The sequence below is a fragment of the Pleurodeles waltl genome, chromosome 11 (genome assembly GCF_031143425.1).
Source record: "Pleurodeles waltl isolate 20211129_DDA chromosome 11, aPleWal1.hap1.20221129, whole genome shotgun sequence".
In the NCBI taxonomy this organism is placed as follows: domain Eukaryota; kingdom Metazoa; phylum Chordata; class Amphibia; order Caudata; family Salamandridae; genus Pleurodeles; species Pleurodeles waltl.
Window position 1 is genome coordinate 424,060,448 of NC_090450.1, and position 12,679 is coordinate 424,073,126.

The 12,679-nt window shown below is 46.5% G+C and overlaps 1 protein-coding gene across 3 annotated transcripts in view; it reads right to left on the reverse strand.

Annotated features, from left to right (window-relative positions):
- The window catches only part of GIGYF2 (GRB10 interacting GYF protein 2), a 1,376,329-nt gene that overhangs the window by 1,056,682 nt on the left and 306,968 nt on the right, over nt 1–12,679 (reverse strand). The gene's annotated exons all lie outside the window — the stretch shown is intronic.

Genomic DNA, 12,679 nt, shown 5'->3' on the forward strand with positions numbered 1-12,679 from the left:
GGTCCAGTTATCCCTTATTAGTGAAATGTAGTAGTGTTCTAGCAGCTTAGGCTGATAGAGGTAGCTATAGCAGAGCAGCTTAGGCTGAACTAGGAGAGATGCAAAGCTCCTGCAATACCACTTATAGTTACACAGTAAGTAACCACAAGTAAAGACAATACTCAGTGTTACCAAAAATAAAGGTATTTATTTGGGTTACACAGTACCAAAAATATCTTAGAGACAATACTGCTTCTGGAGGTAAATATTATACACAATATAAACACTAGACACCAACATTAGACAAGTAAATAGTCATAGAACAATGCAAACAGTAGGAAATCCTATAGAATGCAATGGGAGAAAATATGTCTATGGGCAACACAAACCATATACTAAAAACGTGGAATGTGAATCACGATGTCCCACGGCATGAAGATCGTTGCAGATGAGATCAGCTCTGTGTGAGGAGGAAGAGGGGGGTTCTCAGCACTTTGGAGAGCCCTCAGGATGCCAGCCAGCACCCCCAGAATCCACAGGATCCGGGTTCAAAGGAGGTGCAAAAAGCGGTTGATGTAGCACAGCAAAAGAAGGTCCCACACCACCGGAGAACAACTCAGCTAGTTGAGCGTCGCAGGGTGGAGCGCTGGGGACCTGGGCCAGGCTGCGCACAAAGGAATTTTGCAAAGAGTGCACAAAGGCCTCAGGAGGGGAAGAAGACACAATACACAGGGGTACCGTCATTCTCAGGGAAGGCAAGGTCTTACCTCCTCCAAACTGCGTCAGCAGGGACTCAGGACAGTCTATGTTGTTGATGTCCACCCTCTGTGTCCTTAGGAGCACGCTTGTTGCTGTGAGAGGAGTCCCAGTGTACCGTCGTAGCATTGGAAGGTGCCTGCTTGGAGCAGGGGAGTGACTCGGTCATTCCACAGGAGATTTCTTCGGTCCTTCTGGTGCAGGATGAAGATAGGGAGTCCCCAGAGCATGCACACTGTAGAAACTGTTGCAGTTGTTGATTTGGAGCTGAGGTTGCTGAAGAAAAGTGTCTCTTGTAGACACTTTGTTGCAGTTACAGCGTTTCTTGGAGCAGGCGGCGGTTGATCCGAGGTCAGAAGAGTCTGAAGTTGTTGTAGAGGATTCCTGAAGGAAACTTGCAAGCAGAATCTGAAGAGAACCCACAGGAGAGACCCTAAATAGCCTTGAGAAGGGGATTGGCTACCTTATCAGGTATGGACCTATCAGGAGGGGTCTCTGACGTCACCTGCTGGCACTGGACACTCCGAGCCCTCCAGAGTGCCCCCACACCTTGCAAAGGTAGATGGCTAAAGTCTGGGACACCCTGGAGGAGCTCTGGGACCACCCCTGGGGTGGTGATGGACAGGGGAGCGGTCACTCCCCTTTCCTTTGTCCAGTTTCCCACCAGAGCAGGGGAGAAGGGGTCCCTGAACCGGTATAGACTGGTTTATGCAAAGAGGGCACCATCTGTGCCCTTCAAAGCATTTCCAGAGGCTGGGGGAGGCTACCCCTCCCCAGACTTTAACATCAATTTCCAAAGGGAGAGGGTGTAACACCCTGCTCTCAGAGGAAATGCTTTGTTCTGCCTTCCTGGGACTGGGCTGCACAGACCATAGGAGGGCAGAACCCTGTCTGTGAGGTGGCTGTAGCTGCAGTGCAAGCCTCAGAGCTGGTTTGGCAGTACAGGGGGTCCATGGTGGAGCCCACAGGATGCATGGAATTGGCTCCCCAATACTAGATTTGGCATGAGGGGACAATTCCATGATCTTAGACATGTTACATGGCCATATTCGGAGTTACCATTGTGAAGCTATATATAGGTATTGAGCTATATGTAATGCACACGTGTAATGGTGTCCCCGCATTCACAAAGTCTGGGAAAATGGCCCTGAAATATGTGAGGGCACCTTTGCTAGTGCAAGGGTGCCCTCACACTTAGTAACTTTGCACCTAACCTTCAATAAGTGAAGGTTAGACATATAGGTGACTTATAAGTCACTTAAGTGTAGTGAAAATGGCTGTGAAATAGTGTGTGCACACCATTTCACGCAGGCTGCAATGGCAGTCCTGTGTAAGGGTTTGACTGAGCTCCATATGGGTGGAAAAAGAAATGCTGCAGCCCATACTGATCTCCTGGAACCCCAATGCCCTGGGTACCTAGGTACCATATACTAGGGACTTCTACGGGGGGTCCAGTATGCCAATAGAAACTGGTAAATTATGTCACTGGCCTACAGTGACAAATTTAAAAGCAGAGAGAGCATAAGCACTGAGGTTCTGGTTAGCAGAGCATCAGTGACACAGTTAGGCACCACAAAGGCATACATATTATGCCACAAACTATGAGCACAAGGGCCCTGGCTAGCAGGATCTCAGTGAGACAGGCAAAACACACACACACTAACAAACAGGCCAAAATTGGGGGTAACCATGCTAGAAAGAGGCTACTTTCCTACGGCGGGCCACCCAGAAAGAGGATGTGATGGCTTCCAAGCACCCCACTTGCCAGCAGACCTCTTTCTCGCCCACATCAGCAGGAAAGCGGATTTAAACTCTTAGGGCCCAGGCTGCAATGGTGAACAGCCCAAAGTAAGGATAGCGGCATTAGTGAAGGCCTGCTTATCCCCTCAGGGGCATCAGGAAAAATTAGCTTCGCCCATGCTAGCTGGCAACCGATGCAACATGCTTCTGGTGGAAAACAGGCATCCGCCCCTCAAGCTTCCCCTGTCACGGAGGGAGGGATGGATGTCAAGGCGCTCCGGAGAAGATTGAATATAACGCTGATCCTGTGCTGATATCAGGCAAGAGTATAGCGCTCTCCAGGCGCTATGTCTAGTTGTAGGACCAGGGGCAACAAAAGGCACACCTGCAGTCTCAGGTTGGACCCTGGGAGAACACTTCACAGTGGGATGAGAGAGAGGGGTGGTGTTGAAAATGGGGAGGGGGGGAGCATAGGTCGAGACAGGCCGGCACACCGGGCCCTAGACAGATGTCAGGGCATTTCCAATACAGTCCAACGAGAGGGGCAGTACTCACAGTAGTGAGAAACTAAAAAAGGCTGTTTGTTACTACTAGGACATGTAATACATAAATACATATGTCCTACTTTTTACATACACAGCACCCTGCCCATAGGGATAGCTAGGGACTACCTTAGCGGTGACGTCGATGTAGCAAAAAGGGAGTTTAGGCCTTGGCAAATAGTTTAACTTGCCAAGTCAGTGTGGCAGAAAATTGTGCACCCAGGCCCTGCAGTGGCAGGCCTGAGAGAGGTTTGAAAGGCTATTCCTGTGGGTGGCGCAATCTGCGCTGCAGGCCCACTAGTAGCATTTAATTTACAGGCCCTGGGTATATGTTACACAACTTTACGAGGACCTTACAGGTAAATTAAATAGACAAACAGGTGTAAGTCAAATATACCAAGTAGTAGAGGAGCGAGCACATGCACTTTAGCCCTGATTAGTAGGAGTAAAGTGGCAAGAGTCCTAAAGCCAACACACAGAGGGTCCGACAAATAGGTGGAGAAAGGCAAAACGTTTAGGCATAACCCTTCAAAAATGGCCTAACCCTTCAAAAATGACCATTTCCAACAGTGGTGAAGTCAGGGGTGGTGCTGTGTGAGTGGTGTGGTGGATTGTGTGAAAGTTCGGCAGCAAGAGAAGCGGCAGTTTAAGCATGTTAAAGGACCGGAATCAGACACCACAAAATGTTCCACAGCAAGTGCTTCAATTATCACAACAAAACAATACTCACCTTGGCATTTTATCTCCTCATGGAGTGCAAGACCAGATTAACATCTGGTCCACAAAGTAGTACTGCAGGACCAGGACTCAAATAATGAAATAACATATATGAAATGAGGCGGGCGGTTTAATCACATGAAAAATGTTCCTTTAGACCCAACTTGGTTCGACAAGGCCACCTGCAGTGGGTTGGCTGCAGGATAAGTCCTGCAGATCCTGCAGCCAGTCCCCACTGTGCATTGCCAAATATCACCCTCAGTGGTGTCTAGGCACTGAGACTGGCCAAAGGCCAGAACCAGCAGCCAAACCGCTCTGAGCACTGCCAAAGGCCACACGCAATGGCACTTGGTCACCTGCAGCAGCTGAAAGCATGACCTGGCCTTCAGCCAGCCCAGTGCCGAACCGAAGATTCAGCGTAGCAGTTAAGGAAATTATTTCACAGAAGCTATCAACCAAAGATATTAAACTGAAACACACAGTTCAAGTGACGTTATGGTTACAAACACTATTTATTTGAGTTCATTCGGTCTAGAGATCTAGGCCATTTTGAGTAACAAAGATAACAATCAAACATGATAAAATAGTATTTGTTAAAAAAACAAGATAACAATAAAAAAACAGTAATAATCAGGACAGTATAACAATAAGATCAACAGGACTAAGTATTTGATTATAGATAAAAAGTACAATAAATAAGACATGGCTAAAATATTAAGAATAAAAAAGATAAAAGATAAAATATAAAATTCTATCTGACAAACCAATGTGTGCAATTGTTTCCCCGTAAGACCTGGCCCTCGTCAAAAATAAAATAACAGTTGAGACCCTTCTGTCGACTAATGACAGGATGGCTCACATGCCCTTTGAAACAATAAGCCTACGCCGGATGTACCAGGCCTCCGCTAAAAATTTGGTAACTGTAATAGCTACGACGGTGGATGAGTCGTATGTACAGATTCTGGTGGCGTTTGCTCTATCATGTAATGACATCTTTTTGCAGAGGGTAATGATCCACCTCCCTCTGGGATTTTTATACAGAGGGCAGAAAAATAGTATATGCTCTATTGTTTCTTTGCAGTTTTGGCAAGAGATACATCTATCATTTGAAGCGATGTTAGATGACCAGTGAGCCGTAAAACCATTAATAGGCAGTGTACCATATCTTAGTTGGAGATATAAAGCACGGGCGTACGGAGGCATGGGAAGGTTCAAGAAGTTCTCAGGCCAGGGCTCGTGCTTGAATTGGAGAAATTCCATTGTTAGCCTGCCCGCCCCTTTTTGGTGCAAGGAGTCTTCGTTAACTTTCTCCCAATATCTTTTTGTGACAAGTTTCTTTGCATTATCGGGGATTTGATCCGGATAGTTCCAGTAGGAAGGAAAACCTATTTTGACCCAGGCAGATTTAATTTCCTTCAGCCATGGGATTTTCTCCAGTGCCTGGGGGGTGGCTATGAGCTCTCTTATAGCCAGCCTATATGGTTCGAGTTCAACAGATTTCCATAAGCGGATCCAATAGGAGAGAGGCCTTAGGGCTGCTGTGGTTTTGATACTGTTTAGACCTAGGTCTAGCCTTAGAGGGGTCATTGGTGAGCCCATACCTAGCCGGGCAATCTGTCTAAGGAAATGGTTTTCCTTGGTTTGCAGAGTATCAAGGTTTTTGTGGGACCCCCAAAGTTCCGCTCCATACAGGGCCGCTGCTCTGATTTGGACATTGTAGATCTCTGCAAGTATGTTCAAGGGGGGACTCGGAGCCTTTCTCGATCTACGGACAAGGGCCCCACCTCTCTGGCTTATAATGAGAGCCCCTTTGTCAATGGCTGCCATCCATTTGCCTGTGGTCGATAGTCTGAAACCCAAGTAGTCGAACTCTTCTACTTTCTCCAGTGGGATCGAGTTCATTTCCATGCTAACGCGCGAGCATTTCTTGGAGGTACTATACATCATGAGTTTTGTTTTCTTAATGTTTACATCCAGACCATAGTCACTACAAAAAACACAGAATTGGTTGATCAGGTTTTGGATTCCCATTGGCGATTTAGATATCAAAATTGTGTCATCTGCATATAGCAGACACGGGATTTTTTTCCCAACCAATTTAGGTGAATCATTTAAACAGTTCTCTAAGTAGTGGATGCAATTATTGATATATAGCAAAAAAAGAGTGGGTGCCAGAACACATCCCTGTCTAACTCCTTTTTTAATAGCTACGGGGTCAGTCAACTCACCCCCCTGGCCACATCTAATTTGAGCGAAAGTATTTTCATGCAGTTGAGCAATGAGTTTCAGGAGACCAGATGGCACTCCCATGTTTGATAATGTTGACCACAGCAGGTTCCGGGGGATCAAATCAAATGCGGCTCTGAGATCTATGAAGACCACATAGAGATTACCCCTCCCCAGGTCAACATTCTTCCATTTTATTGACATGAATCTTAGGGCTTGGTCAACTGTACTCACTGCAGGTCTAAAGCCTGCTTGTAGGTCAGAAAGAGCTTCGGACTCCATAATCCATTCCTCAAGATGGAGCAAAAGATGCTTTGCATAGATTTTTTGGGAGTTATCAAGGAGACTAATCGGACGATAATTGGCAGGGATGTTCGGATTTCCTTTTTTAAAAATGGGTACTATTTCGGCCCCTTTCCAAGTGGGAGGAGCGGGGGCCCCTGCTGCAATAGCATTGCAGATAAGGTTGAGATATGGTGCCCATATATCTGGTCTTGATTTGTATAGATCGCCTGGGATCTTGTCTGGGCCAGGGGCTTTTCCCCATTTCAATGAGTCTATTGCTGCTCTTGTTTCGGATAGAGAGAATGTGATCGGGGTAGTCTCATGGTTTATTGGGGCATCAGGGGCCCACAAAGATGCTTCAGAAGGCCCTTCATATAGTTGCCCAAAGTGCTCTACCCATGATGCTGAGAGGATTGATGAGCCAGGTGCGGCAGGGGAGTTGCTACAGTCATCAGTTATTAGTTTCCAGAACCTAGATGTGTCATTAGATTTAGCAGTCTCCAAAATAATAACCCATCTGGCCTCTTCCCAACTTCTGCGTGCCTTAGAACATTCCTTCTTATAAACTTTTCTGGCTGTTCTTAACAGCCCAACATGGCCATCTTTTGTTGCTTCCAGGAGAGACAGTTGTGCTTCTCTGCAACAGTTGTCAAACCAAGGAGCGCAGTGCTTTTTGTTAGATTTATTGAGAAACTTTTTTGTGAAAAGATGCTTTAAAGATTGGAACAAGTCAGTGTGAGCTGCTAAGACTCTGTCACCCTCCCCGTTCTCATTTAGGCGGATCATACACTCCATCTGGTTGGCAAGCAGGTTGTAAATGGATGCCAGGTGTTTAGGGGAAGAATTAACAGATTCCCATTTTAGGTTGCGTCTGTTATTTGTTAGAGCCAGCTGGGAGGCATGGCTCTTGGAGTAGGGCACAGTAAACGAAGGAAAAAGTCCTCTGGTTGATAAAATCAACGGGTCATGATCACTCTCAATTTGCTTTTGAACCCTCATATCAAACATGTGGCTCCACAGTCGGATGTCAAGAAGTATATATCAATACGACTGCTGAGCCCTCCGCGCCTAAAGGTAGCTTGTAGATTTACATCCGAGCGTGAGCGACCGTTGCAGGGTCGGAGGCCATGGGCTAGTGTGATGTCGGCCAGTAAGCGCGCGGATTTATTCAGCCTTGGTCTTTTGTTGGAGACTAGCTGAGGGATGCCCCAATGGGCATCCTCTTCTTTACATATTCCTTGGACTAGAGGATTAGGTTCAAAAGTGACATTAAAATCCCCTCCAATCAAAACAAAGAAGGAAGGATTGTTTTTAAGAAAACTGTCCAAAATGGACAGGACATCAGAATCGGTGTGGGAGCTCACATTCCTGTTATAGATATTAATTAAAAGTAACGGTCTCTCTTCAGAAATCATTATTAATAGGACTTGCAAGTCAGGGCAACCCGTATCTATTTCTTCTATCTTGCACCTAAGAGAAGTGTTGATCCACGCAAGCAGCCCTCCCGATGGTCTCCCAGAAGAGGACTTGCGTGCTGGAACCCAATAGCTTTTAAAGCCTAGTCTATATTTGGGTTCTAATGCCCACGTTTCTTGGAAGAGGCAGATCAGGTGATCATCAATAAGACTGCCCCATCCTGGACTTTGTAATTTGCTTTCCAACCCTGCTATGTTCCAGCTGAGTACCTTATCGAGATCCTCTGTTTTTATGGACCCTGCTTTATTCTGAGGATATTTCCTACAGGGGGAGGAACTGCTAGGAACCATACTAATTCCCTCGGGTATATTAGGACCAGTGGCTTTCTCGCTATGTGCCATGTGAACCTCGCTGGATGTGGCCCCAGCTATATATGAATTAGGTAGGTTGGACATGCGGGTGGACACCAGAATGTATGGAACAATTGACAGGGGCGGAATACATTCCTCGCTGACTTGGCTCGTGGTGCTTATGGGTGATCCCTGGTTAACAGGATCTGCCAAGGTCAAAGGGGCACCAGAGTTAGAGATGCTGAGGGCAGTAGGGTGAATGTCCTCAGCATCACCATTGCTTGGAACCACTTCCGAAAGGTCGTCTCCTAGTCAGTCTGTTTCAGAAAGAGATGACGAAGGGCAACTGGGGCCAAATAGAGGGATAGACTGTGTGTGGATAGCCGGGGAAGCCCCGTATACTCCAAACTGGCGTGGGAGGTGGATAAAACACTTGTAACCTGCAAAGAGAGGCTTTTCCAGTTATAGGATAAGGTCTATTAGCGTTTATAAAGAGCCGTTGGACAAGGTCTGGAGAATTAAAGTTGATAACTATGCAGTCCCCTGAACCGATCTTCGCTAGGGAACCCACCCACCCTACCCTTCTCACCATCAGTATTGAGGGTGTCATGGAAAAAGCAAACCCTGCGTTCACGTGCAACCAATGAATAACCTTGTTTTTAAGTTCGGTAAAAGATTCAGTGGAATGAGGTTTGAGTTCAGGAACATTCGATATAATGAGTACATAATGACATGATTCTGGTGGCAAATTGAGCACTTTTGGATCTGACAGGCCCCTGGACTTGTCGCTCTTCTGGTGTTCTGTAAGCAGGTGATCCCAAGTGGGGTTGCCATCTCCCGGATTAGTTACAGGGTTATTCCATGTGGCGGTTCCTTTTAAAAGGGGAACTGGAACAATATGGGGCTTATTCATTAAAATACTAGCTGTTTTGACGGAGCTGGTCCAATCTTGGTTTAAAGAGGAAAAAGGGATTTTTGCTATTTGGCCAGTGGGTCTGTTGGCAGTGATGGGGTCATGGTTGGCAAGGGGATGGGATTGAATTTCTACGGATGGAGCAATTTTGGGTGGCTGGCTATTGATAAGGCTTTCCAATTTGTCCTCAATCGATTGGAGGCAGGTTAAAATTGGAAGAAAAAGTTTGGAAAGCTCATCTCTTATGAAATCCCTGGTGTACTCATTTGTATGACACTCGTTTGTGTTGTGTAAGGGGATTGATACTGTATCCTTATTAGAAGGTTGGGCCATGTTAGAGGGGCTCAAAGTCCTAGATCGTTTGTTTTTAAAAGCGGGTTCCCTTCGTTTCCGTTTTCCTTTGGTATTGGAATCTGCTAAGGTGAGGGGGCCTTCGTTTGGGGGACTCTGGGCAGGCGGAATAGGTGCAGCACGGGTGGTAATTACAATTGGGGTTTCGTCCTGATTCTCCTGGGAATTTTTGAAGGGGGAAGGGAAAGGGGTAGTCAGTACAGACTGTAATTCTGGTCGCGGGGAGGGCTGTGGGGCTGAGCTAACATGAACTAGGCTGTTATTAGAAGAAGGGGGGGCAGCTAAGCGTCGCTGCACTAACTCTATTTCTTTTTCAAGTTCCCCAACAGCCTTTTGCAGAAAGCCATCTAAGGTTCTGTTAGAGTGCTGTTTACCTTCCAACCCACCCCCACGTCGACGGCCCATTATTCTTTAAATCAGGGGCCTTTAGTGGGCCCCGGCTTATAGGGGTGTGTAGGCCTTTGGGACCCAGCCACTGACACTATAGTGTGATTAATAAGCTTCTCAGACCCTGCTGTTAATTCCCAAAAACAAGACCACAGTAAGACGCCCAAACGTATATATATAAAGCCTGGCCCAACCACTTATCGGGCACAGACAGGCGTAGAGCGGGTAATGAATTATGGGCTCCTGCCCTTGGGGGGAGAAGAATGGTGCCGCCTCCTTCCACCCTCCAAGAAACGGAATTCAATAAGCAGTTATATGATGAACTGAGATAAATTCAGCTGAGTACGTGGATACACCTGCAAGTATCCGGTTTGGGATAATAGTTTTCCACGTGCTTGGTGTGGCCTGGGGCTCTGTGGAAGAGCTACCCACGCACCGAGCAGAGGAACTTGGAGACTCCTTCAGGCAGCCATAGACAAGTTTGCTGTATGGACCACGTCTTTGGGTAGATGTCAGGGGGGTGGCCCTGCCCTGCCTCTTCCTGGCAATGACGGGCAAGGACGGGCAAGGACGGGCAAGGACGGGCCCGCCCTGGGCCCGCCCTTGGCCCGCCCTTGGCCCGCCCTTGGCCCGCCCTTGGCCCGCCCTTGGCCCGCCCTTGGCCCGGGCGCGTCCCACGACGGCGGGAGCGCGAGTACAATTTAAAGGGCTCCTGCCCCTTGACCTCCTCCCGGCAAACAAACAGCGCTTCCCGCGACGGCGGGAGCGCGAGTACAATTTAAAGGGCTCCTGCCCCTTGACCTCCTCCCGGCAAACAAACAGCGCTTCCCGCGACGGCGGGAGCGCGAGTACAATTTGAAGGGTTCCTGCCCCTTGACCTCCTCCCGGCAAACAAACAGCGCTACAAACACTAAAAAAATGTCTGTTGTGGTGTGCACCACAATGTTTAACTCACAAAACTGCCAGACAAAACCATCACCTGCAATAAATACCAATAAATTACCCAAACAATAACATTAAATACCATGACATACTAAAACTATAATTTGGTCACAGTTGCCTCATTGACAGTTTTAATGGTAATGTGATATGTAATCTGACCTCTAAAATGGTTCGAGTTTCTAACTACATCTATCACATGAGGTCATGAGAAATGCATTTGGTGTACAAGTTGATGTATGCGTTATTGCTGTGCCCGGCCGGACAGACAAACTTTTCTCTGATGAAAGGACCCACAGAGGACACTAATGCTGCCAACAAAAGCAGCTGGCCTGCTTTTTGAATTTCAAATTTAGTTCTACAAATTGCAAGGCAAGCTGACTGCAGCCAATTCAAAGGTCTGGCAATTCAAATGTTCCTATATTTTGTACAACAAGTACAAATTCTAAGGAGGTCTTTCGGTGTTATAAAACAAAGGCTATGTAACAAAAATATCAAGAACATGCTACCGTTCCCTGCACAGTTGGGAGCTTTTAGGGCTGACAAAACCTTTTTCCTTCCTTTCAAGAGTGTGTGGGACTGGATCAAAAAAATAGGAGCGACCAGGTGAGGTGAAAGAATGACTGAACCAAGCAAGAAAACTGGCAATTAAAGCAAATGTGAATCCAACAACAAGAATAACTGCAAACCCAGAGGGCCGCTAACCTCAGTGTAAACACACAAGACAATATCAATCTGGCCAGTCTGCAAATTGTGTTATACAACAAATGTCACTAAATGCTGTGGGGGTTTCAGCCGGACACCTCCACAAGGTTTTCTAAGCCTATGATAGACGTGGCATTGCAGGTTTCTCATCTTCATGAAAGTGGGGAACATATATGTCCAGGTGTGGCATATTTCTCTGTGCTTGCTAGTATACCTATTGTTGTTTTTTTTTTTTTATAAGATTTCCTTATATTGGTAAAGAAGGTTTTGGTGGTGAGGTGATGGCTGCATGAGTGCTGGGGGCCATACTACTACTTCACCAAATCAGTTGTTTGGACATGCATTGAATCAATCAGTTAGCTCGGAAGAACAAGTTACATGCCTTCAGTAACACTCTCTCTGGTAGATTCTGATACTCTCTGGGAGCCGCCAATTTCACATTTTGAATATTCCCAAGATGTCAGACTGGATCCAGAAACTTGTCCATGGTAACTCTGGGTGCTGGTAGGTGGCGCCATGGGACTCCACAGGAGCAGACCTTCACTCCGGAAGTGGAGTGCAGGGACAATATAGCCAACGTTCCTGCACGCTGACGCCAGTTGCATTTGAGACTGTCCACTCCCACAGACGTGGAACACCAAAAGCTAATTGTTAGACCATTGTGCATAATCCTAGACTTGGGATCTTATTAATGGATACAGTCCAATCACAAAGGGGAGAACGGAAGGGTCAGTGAGGACTCTGTAGCTAGTGTCTCTACCAGAAAGAATGTTAGTGAAGACAAATAACTTGTTCTTCTGATAAAAGAATTCTAGCCACAGATTCTGCATAGATACTAAAGTAGTACCTAACTGGAGGTGGGCTGTGAATGGGCTCAAACTATAAATCCCTGCAGGACTGAGAGAGCGAAGTGCCCTTCTCTGCAGACTTGACTGTGTAGGGTGCCATGAAGTCCAAAAGGCCAGATTCCATCTTGAGCAGGCTGAGACTCAAAGAATCATTGACATGTCTGCCTTTGATGCAGCTGTCGCCTGTCTCTAGTTTTCCAAGAACCTGTGAAAGTAATTCAGACATTTACATCAATAAGATACATGGTATGCTGACAATGACCTCGCTAGAACACCTGAGGCCGCATCAGTCTGGGACACGTGCTGGGTTATCTATTTCAAGGTCAGATAATAAACAGTGTATTTTTAATTGACATGTTCTATGTTATTTTGTTTCTAGAAATGCATCCAAGACTAGCAACTTGATGCACACAGCTTATGTCAGACATTTCTAAGATCAAGATTGACATTTTCCATGGATAAGATTTAGTATAAATGGCTTGCCAATCAAACACTTAACAGAAGAGGTCCTTTGTACCAGATAAT